Genomic DNA, 18,334 nt, shown 5'->3' with positions numbered 1-18,334 from the left:
AGTTGAAGAACTGTTCTATCAAATAACTGATGAATATTCTTCAATACTTTGAAAATCATCATCAAAAAAAAAGGAAAGTCCAATAAAACCATCACAGTCTAGGGCAGCCTAGGGTGCCCATGGCAGATGGAGCTGACATGGTGAGAATGGCCATAAACTATACTTAATGAGACTGAATGACTAGCAACATGACTTCACTTACAAATAGACAGGAAGATACCATTTTCCTACCCCTTCTCTGTTAAATAGCCTACAATATCACCTGTATAGAATTTATAACTTAAGGTTTCTTAATTAATTACTGCCTGTCTTCTTCTCCCAGATAAACTCCACCAAATCAAGGACTTTATATTGTTGATACTTCTTCAGCATGAACACAGAACACTACGAGAAACTAAAGAAATTATTATACTAAATAGTAAAACACTTAAAGCTTTCCCTTTCATCTTCCTATATTACAATTCCATTCAACGTTACATTATAGGTTCTCAAGATAACAGATCATATTCTATATAGAATCCTAGAAGAATACTTGTTTTCAGTATTAGAATCTAAGTTACAAGTTTTCTACATATACAGGCTACAACTAGAAAATATAATGCTGAGGTATCATTTGTACTACCAATTAAAACAACTGTGAATATTGATAGCACAATATGTGTATCACTTTTATCCATCTTTATTGAATGACTTTAAAATTCCCAATCAAATCAATATATACACTATGCTCATGGTTAGCAATAGTCAATATTACAACTATGTCAATTCTCCCAAAATTTAATTGATTGATTTAATGCTATTTCTGTGAATATCCCAACAGGATTTTTCATAGAACTTGACCAAGAGATTCTAAAATTTATCTGAAAAAGCAAAGAACCAAAAATGGTTATGGGGACCCTGCAGAAGACAGAGGAGGAAGATTTAGTAACGACACAGAGTCTTGGTGACACAGGGCTAGAAAGATCAATGGAACACAATTCACATTCAAGAAACAGACCTACACTTATGTAGAAATTTGGTACAAGGCAAGTGTGATATCACACCTGGCTATATAGTATTGATGCTGGAAAACTGATTATAAATGTAAAAAAAAATTATACCTGCCTCACATCATGCAAAAACTAAATTTCAAATGGAATAAGGACTTATCTGTGGAAGGCCAAATTTTAAAATCTCTAGACCAAACTATAAGAAATTATCTTTATGACTTTGGGAGGAGAGAAGGATATCTTAAGATTAAACAGCCACATTGGTGATCATAAAGAAAATTACAGACAAATTTGAACATGTTGGAATTAAGAACAGCTGTTTGTCAAAGGTTTCAAGAAGAAAACAAAGAAGATAAACCACAAAGAAGATATGTGCAGCATATGTAACTAGCAATGTGTCAGTATTAAGGAACTATAAATAAATTTCAGAAATCAATTAAAAACACACACACATATCAGTAGGAAAATGAACAAAGTCGTGAACAGGTATTTCACAGAAAAGCTGTATTTATAATATATACGTAAGTATGTATATGGGTGTATGTATATGTATTATGCATATATACATATATACTATTTGAAAAAATATATATATATATATAAGTGTAGAAAATTGTTGAGAGCCACAGTTGAGTCGGAATGGTTGAAAGGTGACCCTGCTCCGGGATTAGGGCGGCTCTGGGATTAGGGCAGATCCTGGGGTAGGGGGGGGAATAGGTCCGTTCAGGGATTAGGGCAGATCCTGCTGGGATTAGGGCGGATCCTGCTGCCTCTGGCTCGCTACTTTGGAGTTCCCGTTGAGTTCTGGGGTTCCAGGAGAATTGGCTTGCGGAGCCCGGTGGAGGGAGTGTGTTCCCAGGAAGTGTGTATAGAGTGCCCGTGAGAGTTTGGGAATAAAGAGTTGCTGTTTGAACCTTAAAAAAAAAAAAAAAAAAAAGCCAGACTGCGGCAGAAAATAAGCTAAATGTCCTTAGGAATGATGAAAATTCTGATATTTGACTTTACACTCACTAGATTCATGAACATAAAAGCATCTGGCAGTACAAAGCATTGGCAAGGAGGTCGATCACTGGGGGCTGTTCACTATACTGATGAGTGTGTACAGCGCCTACTCTTAAAGCAATTTATCACACTCTACTGCAGTTTAAGATCAACCACTGAACAATTCTGCTTCTAGGTATATGTGCTAGAAAATAGTCTACATGTACAGACCAGAAGACTTGTGCAAGAACATTCTTCGTCATGTTGTTTACAAAATCAAAGAACTATTTCATTGGCAGGACAATTGGTAAGTTCTAATATGTTCTTCCAGTAAAATTCTGTATATCAATAAAGATGAATGGCCTGCCCTACAAGCATTTGCAGGAATGGATATCACAAATGAGGACAATACAAGAAGTTTTCCATTTTTTCTAGGTTATTCAGTTTGTTGGCCCATAATGGTAGAGCAGTCTCCCTTTATCTTAAATCTTACTTTACATGGTTTCAACTGCTCGTGGTCAACTGTGTTGTGAAAGTATTAAATGGAAAACTCCAAAATAAGCAATTCATAAGTTTTTAATTGCATACCATCCAGATGAAATCTGGTGCTGTCTCACTTTGTCCCACCTGAGACATGTATCTATACTGTATAATGCAACCTGCCCAATTAATCAATTAGCAGGTGTGCAGTTAATCAGATTATTGCAAAATTGTAGTGCTCTGTTCAATAAATCCTCATTTTACTTAATGGACCCAAAGTGCAAGAGTGGTGACGCTGGCAATTCAGATATGCCAGAAAAGCTATAAAGCTTTCTTTAAGTGAAAAGGAAAAAGAAAAAAAGATCATATACTGAAATAAGATTTCAGCAAGAAATTGCATTTGATCTCTTTCATATAAAATGGATCTTCTAGCTGAATTTATGAAGAAGGAAAAATAAATTCATGCTAATTTTGCAGTCATACCTCAAGGTGATAAAGTTGGGACCACAGTACATAAATGCTTAGTTAAGACGGAAAAAGCATTATATTTGTATATGCATGAATAGAAAAAAATATCCTAGTATGTAGAGGGTTCACATTGCCCATGATTACTGGCATCCACACAGTTCTTGCACTATATCACTTGCATATAAGGAAGGGGGAGCTACTAGAGTCTTTTATAATCCTCTTTATGTCTGTGACATCAGTGATAAGATTTCCTCTTTCTGATTTTGTTGGGGCCTTTTGTTTTATTAGTTAAGGTTAAGAAGTATCATGGATTTGTTAATCCTTTCCAAACAACAATGCTTTTGATTTTTCCATTCCCAGTTTTATTTATTTATGCTTTAATCTTTCTTTCTTATTGTCTGCTACTTTGGGGATTAGTTTGTTCTTCATTTTCTAGTTCCTTGAGGTGTTTCACTACAAACCCCCTCTTAGTACTGCTTTTGCAGAATCTTACATGGTTTGTCTGGTTTGGTTTTTGCCATTTTCTCAAATGTTTGTTATGTCCAATCATTATTTTACCCTACCTCCTTCTCTTGCTGTTTTCCTTTGTGTTTCACTGATTTTGTAGTGAAATGCTTTGATCCATTTCTTATTTTCTTTTGCGTAAATTCTATATTCATTTTTATTTCTTATCATGGGGGGTTACATAAAAAAGTTTTATGGATGTAACAATCTAGGTTAAGCTGATAACATCTGAAGTTCACTTGCATACAAAACTCTACACATTTATCCCCTGGCCACTTGGTACTTTATGATTTTAATATTATAAGTTACATTTCTTTAATGTACCCATTAAAGTATTTTATAGCTAGAGTTCTTTATGTTTCTGTCTTTTGATATCTATACCAAAATTAAAAGTGATTTACACATCACACTACAGTTTTACAGTATTTGTCTATATATTGACCTTCACCAGAAAGCTTACACTTTCTTCTGCATCCATGTTACTATTTAGCACTTTTTCATTAAACTTTGAAGGACTCCTTTTAACATTTTTATAAGGTGGGTCTAGTGATAATAAATTCCCTCAACTCCTGTTTAACTTGGGAAGTCATCAACTCTCTTCATTTTTGATGAGCAGTTTTACAGAATCTAGTTGCCTTGGATGGAAGGGTTTTGTTTTTCTCTTTTTTATTTCAATGCTTTAAATATATCATCCCACTCCCTTCTGGACCTTAAGAATTCGGCCAAGGAACCTGCTTATAGTATTATGGTGCTCCTTTATATGGGATGAATTGCTTTTTTGTTACTGTTTCAAACTTTTCTTTTTATCTTAGACTTTTGACAAATTGGTTATAATGTCTCTTTGCATTCATTCTGTTGGAATTCAGTTAGGTTTTGTGAATATGAATGTCCATTTTCTTCCCCATATTTGGGAAATGTTTAATCATTATTTCTTTAAATAGGTTTTCTGACCCTTTCTCTCTTTTCTTGCTGTAATTCCACACTATATATATTGTTTAGTTTGATCCCACAAGTCCCTTTGGTTTTCTTTACTTTTTAAAATCTTTTTTCTACTTGTTCTGATTGGATAATCTCCAGTGGCCTGTCTTTGAGCTCACTGTTTTTTAACTTCTGCTTGACCAAGTCTGCCACTCTAAATAAAGTTATTAGTTCATTTATTGCATTCTTCAGTTCCATACTTTCCATTGGGTTCTTTTTTATTCTTTTTATGTCTTCACTGAAGTACTGATTTTGATCAGTCATTTCTCTGAACACATCAAGTATCTTTATGAAAGTTGTTTTGAATTCTTTGTTGGGTAATTCATACACTTCCAGTTTAGGTTTCTGAAGATCTATTTTGTTTATTTCATTAGGTTATTTTTCCTTGTTTCTTCATGTTCCTCATAAGTTTGTGCTGTCACTCATATATTTGAAACAGCCTGCATTTCTTCCAGTTATTATAGGTTAGATTGAGTCAACACTGAGTCTGGTTTGGTATCTAAGGGCCTCTCAAAACTTTTCTCTTTTGAAAAATGTTTTTATTTGTTTGTATTAGTTACATATTAGTAGAGTGTATTTTGACATATTATACATATGTGGGTTATACCTCCTCATTCTTCTGGTTATACATGATGTAGAATTGCATTGGTTGTATAAATCATATATGCACACAGGATAGTAATGCCCAGTTCATTCTACTATCTTTCCTATTCCCATTACCCCTACCTTCCCTTCATTTCCCTTGGTCTAATCTCAAACCTTTTCTGGATTTGTCCAGACTTTGGTGTGTAGATTCTCAATTGTAGAGATTTGATCATTTCTGTTTTTCAGGATCTCATAATCTCTTCCTCCTTCTGGTATCTGTCCACTCTAGGTCCTCTGAAATTGTAATAAACTGCCCAGTGCCGCCGTGGCCACCGCCGCCTCCTCCTCCTCCTTCTTCTTCTTTTCCACTGTCTTCCAGATATCTAGAGTATGTGGGGTCTTCTCATCACAGAGAATCAAGAGAGACATAAACCAGTTTATCAGGAAGCTCCTCCCCAAAGTCAGAATATTCAACTCATACTCTACTCTTTCCTTTCTCTCCTGAATGGCATATTTTCTTTTTTTTTTTTAAATTATTGGTTGTTCAAAACATTACAAAGCTCTTGACATTTCATATTTCATACATTTGATTCAAGTGGGTTATGAACTCCCATTTTTCCCCCTTATACAGATTGCAGAATCACATCGGTTACACATCCACATTTTTACATATTGCCATACTAGTGTCTGTTGTATTCTGCTGCGCTTCCTATCCTCTACTATCCCCCCTCCCCTCCCCTCCCATCTTCTCTCTCTACCCCATCTACTGTAATTCATTTCTCCCCCTTGTTTTGTTTTTTTTCCCTTTCCCCTCACATCCTCTTATATGTAATTTTGTATAACAATGAGGGTCTCCTTCCATTTCCATGCAATTTCCCTTCTCTCTCCCTTTCCCTCCCACCTCTCCTCCCTGTTTAATGTTAATCTTTTTCTCATGCTCTTCCTCCCTGCTCTGTTTTTAGTTGCTCCCCTTATATCAAAGAAGACATTTGGCATTTGTTTTTTAGGGATTGGCTAGCTTCACTTAGCATAATCTGCTCTAATGCCATCCATTTCCCTGCAAATGCCATGATTTTGTCATTTTTTAGTGCTGAGTAATACTCCATTGTGTATAAATGCCACATTTTTATAATCCATTCATCTATTGAAGGGCATCTAGGTTGGTTCCACAGTCTAGCTATTGTGAATTGTGCTGCTATGAACATCGATGTAGCGGTATCTCTATGGTACGCTCTTTTAAGGTCCTGAATGGCATATTTTCAAGCTGTATCAACCTTTATTCACTCTACCAGGGATGCTGCTTCACTCTTTTTATTTATTTATTTATTTTTGTTTTGTTTTCAGGGTTCCAAGGCATCTAGAGTGTGATGGGTCCCATTTATGCTCTGAGATAGGAGAATCAAGATCCAGTTCCTCAAGTCTGATATTTGACATTGCTAGGGTTTGGGAATGGTTTGAGTGTCCCCCAATTTAATCCTCATTGTGAGGTATTAAGAAAGTGGAACTTAATATGCCTATGTTAGAGATATATGAATTTAGAATAAATAAAATTTTAAAAACTAAATCATTTTGTATTTTTGCTGAATTGAAGAATCCACTTGCTATCTCATTAGACAGAGGCCCCTTGATGGTAAGTCACATGTCTGTTTATTTGTATGTTCATTATTAAATGCTAACTGCCATTTATTTAATGTTAATTGAAGGAATTCACGTACAGAATCTTTAAGTAGACAATAACAATATGGATGCAAAAGGTTATAACAAGAAAATTAGTCAGACCTCAGCGATAAGTGAAAGAATACAGAGAACTATTTTGACTCTGAATCTATCTTGTACAGACTTTACAGGAGCTCTGTCTGCTGATACAGACTTCTTATTTTTACAGTTGTACAGAGCAGTATGGCTGCATTTTGTTCCTTTTCAAATTACAGTAACTGGATCATATTTGACATCTTCAATGTAATGCAAATTTTTCCACCATTTTCTCTTGTCTGGTGAGAAAAAAAAATTCATTCTTTTGGCCTTTTGACTATTGCTCAACATGCACGCTGGGATTTTTAAGAATGGTTTTCAGAGGAAACAGGGAGATGGATCCTCACCATTTCATTCTAGCTGAGGTTAACATAAGCATTTAGAGGTTTTCTTTCCAGTTTTGTGCTGCTTTTATTTCCTTCCTTATGTTCATTCATCACCATGGATGCTATGCTTGGAGAGAAAGGGGTTTCAGTTGCAGAACTTGCTTCCTGTTAATTCTTCCATTCCAGAACATTTTGGAAACAGATGTAATGACTTAAATATAATAATAAAAGTAAAATAATTACATCCAGATAGCTCAAGTAAAGTGAAAATAATTTTATAAAGTGAATTTCTATTTTACTTTTTATAGAATGGGTATAACAATCTTTGCCTCTCTGCTTACATCCATGAGTTTAATAAAATCATATCGGAAAGAAAATTTGCTTTACATAAATTTGTGGGTCACTGTTTTTCATCTCTTCTGTAATCAGACTCATTATCATGCATTTCAGTGATGGTGCTTTATAAATCTAAAACCTATCTTGAAAGCACATGACATGACTGATAAAATATATATTTATTTTATACTACAAATACCAGCAACATAACACATTTTTCTTTTATCCAACAGGATCCAGAAGTATGTTTAGGAAATATCTTTTAGAATTATTTTCACAGCTTCTTGAGACAGCAGACATATTCCTCAACATTTTTATAGTATTGATAGCATGAAGTTCACAATATGCAATAAAAAATCAAATTCATAAACAAACATATTATAAGAAATAAGATTAAGGAACACAAAATCTGGGTTCAAATTCAAATTTGAGTTTTAATGAACATATCTATAAATACTTGAAGGACCCGAAATGGCAAGCCAGCATTGATGAGAATGCCACTATGAAAGACTGTCCCTACTATAAGTCTCTTGATGAATATGGTCACTAGAGAAACTGATTTTAATGCCTAAAGGTATCAAGAACAATAAACAAAACTAAATGAAAATGAGTAGAAACAATGAAAAAGGAGGTCTTCAGGCTCAACACGGTGCTTTGATGCTCAGTATATTAATCTCCTGTCCCTCCACAGGCCCTGTTTCAATAGTTGTATAGAATAGTGTGGTTCTTTTGAGTAAAGTTCGAATTCTAGTTGACCTTTTTAGTTATGTCTTTGTATAATTTAATTAAAAATGTAAAGGGGGACATCTAGTGCTTTCAGGAACTTCCATTTTTTTGCCGGATAGCAAGGGAATGAAAAAATACAGTTCCAAAGCTGGTAGAAATGATCTTTTGGGTGACTCATCAAAACAAAGCGTGGAGGAAACATACAGAGAGACATCTCTGAAACTGCTTTATCTAGTCAATCTCTTTTGCAGACCACAAGAACAATACTTTTTTCCCTGGATTGTCTCAAAGACATAAGTTATACTTTCTAAGCTGTGCTTGAGTTGTCTACCAATCCTATTACAATTGTCACTCTCAATTTCAGGAAAACATAAACCTAATATAATATTATTCCTGAACTTCTTGAGAGAGATTTCTTTCAGTGTATTAGAACAAAGATTTGAAATTGAGAAACAAGCTTAGGTAGAAAATGAGCTATCAAATTTAACTACAGAGTCCCTAAGCCTGATCAGAATATGTTTATTTTTACCAAAATAAATTGTAATGGGGAAATAAATCTGTTTGCACACTGAGAACCTTGGATTTTACAAATACAAGGATGATAAGATTTAGGAAGAAGACTTTTTCCCCCCCTCAGAATTTCCTGAATCCATGGGCTACTTACTGCTCCAGTTAAATGTTCCCATGTTAAGAAACTGACAAGAGTTCCAACCGATCACTCCTACTTAAATAATTGTAAGTCATTTAGCTTGTTTTAAAATTTGACATTACATTTGCGTGTTTATACACGTGTGTACTAACATCCAGAAAATTGCTTTGGTTTTAAAAATAATCCCATAGTCAAGCAGTACACCATCTTCTGAGCAGGGCTGCTCGTGTGAAGAAGGACACCTGGTGGACAATGCCTAGAACTGCAGTCCAGGAATAGCGTAGATTTGGAGGATGTCTTTTTTTTCTTTTTTTTTTTTTTTTTTTTTTTTTTTTTTTACCCCATTCGCCCACTGCTTTCTGGGTACAGAGTGCTGTTGCCGGTAGACATAACGCAGCTGTGTGCAAGTAAGTCTCAAGTTCAAGTCAAGGGATTTCCAGAACAGTTACATCAGCTCCATGAAAGCTCCAGGTCACAAGTTCTCTAAATTATTTAGAGAGCTGACCAATGTAGCATGCTAACAATTTTTAAAAGTTACTAAAAAATCTCTTCACCAAGAAGCTGAACAGGAGCCTCAGTGTTTGGGAATAAGGTTTAATCTCCATCTAAAAATGTCTGCACTTCCTCTGTCAGGATAATAAGCTTCTGTTTTCTTTTGGGAAGAAAAAAAGAAGTGCCGATTCCTTTGTCATCGCTAAAACAAGTATTTTGAGTTTATAAATATGGCCCTGCCCTGAACCAACCCTGCCTCGTGTCTAAGTGCATTTCTCCAATCAAACCCCACAAGACAAAATTATAGAATTGAAAGACCTCCCTTTCTTCTTTTTGTTGATCTGGGCTCCTCTTTAATTTTTAAGTGTTCAGATAAGCTTCTGGGAGGTGATAGAGAAGAGTCACTGAATTCTCTCAGGGTAGATGTGTGGTGTCCCAAGAGATGAAGGCAACTCATGGGTCCTCATTGGAATCATTGCTGCAGTAAACAATGGAAGGCAGGCATGGAAAAGACAAAGTGGTTCAAAATCTCTACTGTTGTAGCACTCGAGATCCTCCCATTCCCCCTCAGAAGAAGGCACAGCTTCATCAGATGGACTGAATTCCTTATGATGCAGCTGCAGGCACTGCCACTCCTGAAATGACAAGATACTGTGGTTAGGATGTTAAGTGCCAGGTACTGTGTCCAGATGGGCTCAACTCATGTCTCAATATCCCACCTTCCTGCTTCTATCTCTGGATGACTCTGATGGATGCACAGCATCCCAATCCTGGCAAGAGGAAAGCTGGGGTGTCTGTCCTGGAGTGTCACCAGTTCTATTAACTCACACATGTACTCATGTACCCACACCACAATGGGAAAATTTAAGCCTTCTCTGATATTCAGGGGCCACTTGGTCAGTATTTTTATTTTGCACCCAAAAGGAAATTGGAAAAAGATATCCCCAAACCTCCTTTATTACAAGAGAAGCACATTCATTTAGGTTAAATGAAGCTGTGTGTGTAATGTCCCCTCTCCCCATCCTCAGTCACATTCGTGAGAACTTATGATAAGGATGAGGAGATCCCACAGAACAAGATCTCTATGGCAACTCTGAGAACTATCATCTCATATAACCCACTTAGATTTCAGGTGCACAGCGCTCTTTCTGAAACCCTTGTGAGCAAATGTGCTACAGAATTCAGATTTTTTTTTTTTTTTTCAGATGGCAGTCATGTAATATGGTCCATCTGTTGAATAGTATTCCAATTGGAGACTAGAGAAGGACCCCTTAATAAAACACATGAATAGTTTTGTGGCAGAATGAGCAGTGATCACGTGAAGAAGGATAAAGAAAGACCTACCCTTAATCTTGCATAGGTTCAGATCAGGTGTTGTCACCACGTGGACCCAATGCACAGAAAGAACTTGTTTAGACACTGCTGAATTTAAAATGGTGGGTGACAGACTGTGGGCCTCTGTGATTAAAGAGCTATTCACAGAAGTGAAGTCCTGTCCTGAAGGCTCCCATAACTTCCTCAAACCGGCAGGGCAAAAACTACATCATCAAGACAGGATCTACTCTCAGGTAACTTGCTTTCCTTTGTACAGCAAAAGTTAATACATTCATCCTAAAGCTGTGCAAATTTTAGGAGAAAATCCCATGATCTGAGGTTAGGCAATGAGTTAAAGAATGACTTCAAGAGTGTGATCCATCGAATAATAGTGGGATTTTATAAAATGTAAGCACTTTTTCTCTCTGAAATCACTGTCAAGAGAATAAAAAGGGCTGGGGATGTGGCTCAAGCGGTAGCGCGCTCGCCTGGCATGCGTGCGGCCCGGGTTCGATCCTCAGCACCACATACCAACAAAGATGTTGTGTCCGCCAAATACTAAAAAATAAATATTAAAATATTCTCTCTCTCTCTCACTCTCTCTCACTCTCTCTCATTCTCTCTTTAAAAAAGAAAGAATAAAAAGCCAAACAACAGACTAGAGAAAACATTTTTCAAATCACATATCCAACAGGAAATTTTGTATCTAGAAAATATAATGAACTCTCAAAACTCGACAATGAGGAAACACACAACCCTATTAAAAATGGGAGAAGTGGGGCTGGGATTGCGGCTCAGTGGCGGAGCACTTTCCTCACACGTACGAGGCGCTGGGATCGATCCTCAGCACCATGTAAAAATAAATAAATAAAATAAAGGCACTGTGTCCATCAAAACTAAAAAAAAAATTTTAAAAATGAAAGAAGGACTTGAACAGTTACTTCATCAGAAAAGACATAAAGCATTAGAAAAGATGTTTGACATCATAAGCCATTCAAGTACTGCACATTTAAAGTATAATGAGATGCAACTACAAACCCATTAGAATGTCTAAGATACAAAAATTCTGTTAGGGTTGGAGTTGGGGTAGAAGCTCAGTGGTAGAACATGTGCTTAGCATTCATGAGGCCCTGGGTTTGATCTCCAGCACCACAAAAAAAAAAAAAAAAAAAAAAAAAAAAAAAAAAAAAAAAAAAGAAAAAGAAAAGAAAAATTCTTAGTGTTTGCAAAGGATAGTACTGGAATTCACATACATTGCTGATGAGTACTGGAATTCACATACATTGCTGATGGGATGAGAAAATGGTTTGACAGTTTCTTTTAAAAGGTAAACATACATGACCAGTGGTTCCAGCCTTAAGAGAATGAAAATCTATGTTCACATGAAAACTGTCGCACGCATGTTCGCGGTTGCTCTATTTGAGGTAACTCCAAACTCAAAACAGCTCCAATGTCCCTCAGTGAGTGAAAAGATAGATTGTGCTACACCATCTGACAGAATACTACTCAGTAATAAAAAAGAACAACATCTGTGCATCTCAGACATTTCGCTGAGTGAAAGAATCCAGCCTCAAAAGTAATGCATTCTGCTGTCATATATAACAAATTAGGAAAAATAAATAAATAAAAAAGACAAGTGTGAGGTGATGGAGAATAGCAACCACCAGGGACTGAAGGTGGAGGGAATATGTGACCGCAATGGGATAGCACAGGGGAGGTTGTAGGGTGTGATAACACTCTTATGTCCTGATTGTGCTGTTGGAGGGGACACAAGTCTATACATATGTTGATATCTATAGAACTGTACAAAAGAAAAAAATCAATCTTATTGTATGCCAGTTTAAAACATAAAGTCACTTTTAAAAAGCTAGTGTATCCTCATTTGACTTTTATGTTCCCAGTTTGTTATCAACTTCATCTTTATTTGGCAGATGACATCACCTTTAGCTGACACTCCTTGCATGACTAGGCACAGCGAGGCACACAAGAGGCCTTGTGGGTACAAAGATGAGTCAGGAGGAGGGCCTGGCACTCAGGCTCATGTCCTGGCAAGGGAAATGAGATAGAAAGGTGAAGAGATTGCAATTAATTACGCCTCACAAATTCAAGGCAGAAAAAACACTTGTTGGTAGGGGCCATTAAGCACAGAGAATGTGAACTTGACCAAAGTAGGAATCACTTTGTGTTTACTGTGTTTTTTTACACCCCCATCAGAACGGAAATTATCAAGATACAAGTAACAATCAACATTGGCAAAGATATGGCGGAAAAAGTTCACTCATACATTGCTGGTGGGACTGCAAATTGGCACCACCGCTCTGGAAAACAGTATGGCAATTCCTTAGAGAACTTGGAATGGAACCACCACTTGACTCTGTTATCCCACTCTTTGGTCTATAGGCAAAGGACTTAAAATCAGCATACTACAGTGACACAGCCACTTCAATGTTTATAGCAGCTCAATTCACAACAGCCAATCTATTAAACCAAACTTGGTGCTCTACAACAGATGAATGGATAAAGAAAATATGGTATAGATACACAATGGAATATTACTCAGACATAAGGAAGAATGAAATTATGACATTTGCCGGTAGATGGATGAAACTGTAGAATATCATGCTAAGTGAAATAAGCCAGTCCCCCAAAACAACCAAAGGCAGAATGTTCTCTCTGATAAATGGATGCTCACTCATAACAAGGATGGGGAAAAAAGAAGTTTATTGGACTAGACAAAGGGGGATGAAAGGAAGGGAGGGAGGATGGGAATAGAAAAGACAGTAGAATGAATGGACATATCTTTTCTATCCTTATATATTGAATACATGACCAACGTAACTCCATATCATATTTCACCGTAATGGAATCCTAATTGGAACTAGTTATACTTATTCTATGTATGCCAAATATGTCAAAATACACCCTACTGTCATATACATCTAGAAAGAACAAATAAAAGAAAGAAGAAATTGCTGGGCTGACCTGCAAAAAAAAAGTCTGCATTACTGTAACAAAAAAATAAGTATATCAAAAAAGGGGAATGGTATCTGCTGAATTGTAAGCTTATAGAAACTTGGCCTGTGTCTAATTCACCTTATATGTTCCAATGACTGTCCCCTCTCATATGTGTCTAATTTCTCTTATAAATTCCAATGACTAGGTGTCCCATCACTCATGAAATAGTTATTATATAAATGAATGAAAGATGACCTCATAATGTTTTAATCATTTCTGGCCTTTAAAATATATATTTGGTTAAGTGGGTATATTCATCAGGACAGCTTCTGTCATAGCCATTTGGAAATGAGACATGTATTTTTATTAATGTGTGCATAGTCCGCTGTGTTGTTCGGGTGGCACTACCCAGGGGAAAGTCCCTAGAAGTGAGTCACAGTGATTAGTCATGCCCGATGGCATTGATGTTTGAAACTAAAGCCGATGGCCTGTCCTCTCAATATCTACAGGAAATAAATACCAGGAATGTGAATGCAGATCCTCTGAGAAGACCACTAATCCTGCTATGATAAGCCACTGGGCAGTCATTCAAGTGGGGTGTTTGCAGTCCCATGGAAACCAAGTTGGTGTTTTCCAGGGGAATGTGTTCCAAACCAAGAGTCCTGATCTAGATATAAATATCCTGAACACTATGAATGCAGCTTCCCAAATTAAGTCCTACCTTATTTTCCTCATCTGTGAGATAAACATCGCCCACCATGGCCTGGTGTGAATTTTGTAGTGATTAAGGTCCTTACTTAGAAGAGGTCATGATTTTTATTCCCATCTGGGCAAAAGTAAAGTTCAAAGTCAGAGTTCCATCAGGGTTCAGCTTCTGTGATCAGTCAGGCTGTTCCTGTTTAGAAGGGAGTTTTCTAAAGTAAGTGCTAAGTATTTTAAGCAAAGAAACCCAGCTGTGAAAATACTGGGAACATTTGTACAGTTGTTTTATATGTGGATTTATTTTTACTTGCACTTACTTTAGTGTAATTCTTTGGAGAGAAGTTCCTTATCCCCTCCTTTCGTTCCCCAGAGCTTACTCTTGCTGCCCCCCTCAGGGGTCTTTTGAGAAATGATAGTCTCTTTCCCTAATCCTTGTAGGTCACAAGTGTTCTGCATCATGGCACACCCTTGACTAATTAGCATTAATAAGTGATGCTGGGAGAAAGAACCTTGGAGAAAAAGCAGTAGGGCTGCTTTTGCCAAATTGGAATTGACCCAGCTAGCAAAAATTTCCAGCATACTTTCCTAGTCTCCTGCCTCTGTGTGTTCCTGCTGCCTAAACATACATTTCTGACATGGGGTCTTGGACGCCCCATGAGGTACCTAGCCAGACATACTTCTTATTCCAGAAGGCATGGGGACTTCATTTATTTAACACACTTTTCTAAGCTGCCCACCGTGTATGAACCATATGGGGGATAAGACAATTTCAATCTCCTACTACCTTAAGATTTTTTTTTTAGCAGAGCTATTATAAGCATTTATCTAGTTATTATCTAAATATTAGTTATTCATCATCTTGTTAGGTTTCGGATACGGAGTGACTCCCAAATGATCCTGTTAATGGGTCCACCACATAAAATAAATAAATAAATAAAAGATCCTGTTAACGAAGGATTATTCAGAGGTGAATGATTAGATTATGTGAGCTGTGACCTAATGGGACCATTGTAGTTTGAATGGACTGACTGGGTGGTAACCAGAGTTAGATGGGGAGTGGCTGGAGGAGGTGGGTCACTGGGGGTTGTGCCCTGGTAGGTAGTTCTTCCTACAGTTACAACCTCTCTTTCTCTGTTTTTTTTTTTTTGGGGGGGGGGGATAGGGATTGAACTCAGGAACATTCAACCACTGAGCCACAAACCCAATCCTATTTTATATTTTATTTAGAAACAGGGTTCTCACTGAGTTGCTTAGCACCTCACTTTTGCTGAGGCCAGCTTTGAACTGGAGATCCTACTGCCTCAGCCTCATGAGCCACTTGGGTGACTATCATGAGCCAATGTTCCCAGCTTCTCTGTTCCTTGATCCAGCCATGAGTTGGCTAGCTTTCTTCCACTGGGTCCTTCCTCCATGATGTGCAACCTCACACTGAGCTTGGAGAAGTGGAGTTGGCTATCTGTGGATGGAGACCCCTGAAACAGTGAGTCCCAAATACACTTTTCCTCCTCTACATTGTTTTTGTCAGGAACTTTGGTCATGGCAATGGAAAGTCTAAGTAAAACATACCTACTATGTACAATGCATTGGATTAAGTACTGATAGGAGGGCCTTATGGAATTAACATATTTCAAGAGGCCCCAAAGTAAAACAGGACAGGACAGGTAGGCTGGGCAACAAGAGGAAAAGCTTAAGAGTCAGGAGAGCAAAAGGCCGAGGATAGGGTTCTGGGATCCAAGCAGTCAATCACAAGCAAGAGGGCATAGTGGAACCTTCCAAGTACATTCCCCAAAAGATTGAAAACAGGGTCTCAAAAAGCAATATTTGTACACCCATCTTCATAGCAGTCTAATATTCATCATAGACAAAACACAGAGACAACCCAGAGTACCCACTGATGGATGAATGGATAAAGCAAATATGGTATGTGCATACATGGAATATTATTCAGCCTTAAAAGAAAGGGAATTCCACAATAAGCACAACACGGATCAAACTCAAAGACAGTATATAAAGCAGTCACAAAAGATGAATTTGGTCTGATTCCACTTACATCATTAAATTAGTCAAAATCCTAGAGACAGAATATATAATGGTGGTTTTCAGAGGCTAGGAGAAGGGGAAAAAAGTTTAGTTACTGTTTAAAGTGGGTTGAATTTGCTTTCATAAGACAAAAAATTGTGATGATGGATGGATGGTGGTGCAGAACACACAAGGTTATGAATGTATTTAATGCCGCTGAACCATACACTTCAAAGCGGTTAAGATGAAAATTTTACATGATGTGTATTCTTCACCATGATTTATAAAATGGGGGAAAGAAAGCATAGTGGAAAACTCAGGATTCAAACCTTCCTCACTGTGAGTCCCAGTCTGCTCATACACAAGGTAAAAATGACGGTGCTTTGCAGTTGTCACTGTTATAGGCTTTTGACATCATACATGCAACCCACCTGACACATGGCAGGGGGTGAGAGGTGGGTATTTGTTAGTATTATGTCAGTTTGCCTCCAACAAACAATTTACAAAGGAGAATGTGAGTAATAAGTTTACAAAGGTAGTTTGGAGCCCCAAATAAAGTGCTTTGAATGCCTATGGCATTGAGCTTTCTTCTGTGAACAGTGGAGAACCAGAGACAGTCAGCAAACACAAGTGACGTGATCATGGAACTATTTTCAGAAGGATGAAGAGCAGAATTGGAGCCAAAGAGTTGGCAATTACTGCATGGGCTCTGCTAAGAAAATGGAAAGAGTTCATTTGAAATAGCTGTTGGGCTATTAGAATGGTTTTTTTATTCTACTTTAAGTAAAATTCAAAGTAATATCAAGAAACTTTTAGATAGGACAGAAAGTCATGCTCTTTTCCATCCTTGGTCCATCTCCAATGATTTTATTAAATATTTAAGTGAGTACTAGTGGGTAGTGAGCTTGGTATCACTGTGACCAAAATAGAAGAACAGCTTAGAGGAGGAAGAGTTTATTTTGGCTCATGGTTTTAGAGAATTCAGTCCATAGTCAGCTGGTTCCCTGGCAGGAACATCACAGAAGAAGGGCAGGGGTAGAGGAAAGCTGTTGTGTCAGCAATAAGTAAGTCCATGATATCATAAATGCCAGACCAAAGAGCAACCTTGGGTTCTAGGTGCCCTCTGCCTCCAAGAGAGACCACCCAGCTTCCCAGGGTCCACAGAGATCTGAGTGAAAAAAAGACAGAAATAATCATTTTGGAACCAAGTCTCCTCGAAGCCTTTCAAATGTTTATTTTGACATTTAAGCACATTTTTAAAGAGATTAGCTTAAATTTCCAGAAGGAGGAAATCATTAAATAAAGGCATATGTTTTAAAAATTGTTCAGCCATTAAAAGGATGTGTTTAAAGATTATTTAATGACTCGAAAAAATGATCATGGTATAGTAAGTGAACTAAACTAGATAAAAATTGTTCATTAGGACATCAATTTTGTTACAGAATTATACTTACATAAACATAACATCATGTATTTAATATATTAAGTGAACTAAACTAGATAAAAATTGTTCATTGGGACATGATTTTTGTTACAGAATTATACTTACATAAACACAACATCATGTATTTAAGTTAATAACAGAAATAACATGCATTAAATTTTTAACAGTAGTTGTCTATGACAGAAATTGTGATTGTTTTAACTGTGAGATACAAGCCAATAGCCCATCCAAGGATGACATTTTCCTTGTAGACATTTTTTTCTCCCCAACCCTTCCAATTCTATGTTACTCAAGTTTACATTTTTCTCCAAGGACCCCCTTCTTATATTTGAGTTACCTACCTGAACATAGTAGGTGGACCTGGGGAAATATTTTATCTTTGCACTCTTCTAAAACAAGTAGGTTTTTACTTTCATCATTAGAAAAGGCAAACGTTTTAACACTTAGCATCACTTTTCAGTCTCAGCATTAGAATCCCAAAACACAATTTCTTCTTTTCTAAAACCTTTAGATATGTCATTCTCCTGTTACTCTTATCCCGGGGTACAAGAAAGAATGGCCCTATTTATTTTTTTTTTAAGTAACTAATCTAGAATAACAGATGTCCTGAACTATGAGAGAGAGAGGAGAGAGA

Source organism: Spermophilus citellus, assembly GCF_964194105.1.
Source record: "Spermophilus citellus genome assembly, chromosome: 6".
NCBI lineage: Eukaryota > Metazoa > Chordata > Mammalia > Rodentia > Sciuridae > Spermophilus > Spermophilus citellus.
Note: the sequence above shows the minus strand (reverse complement) of the source record.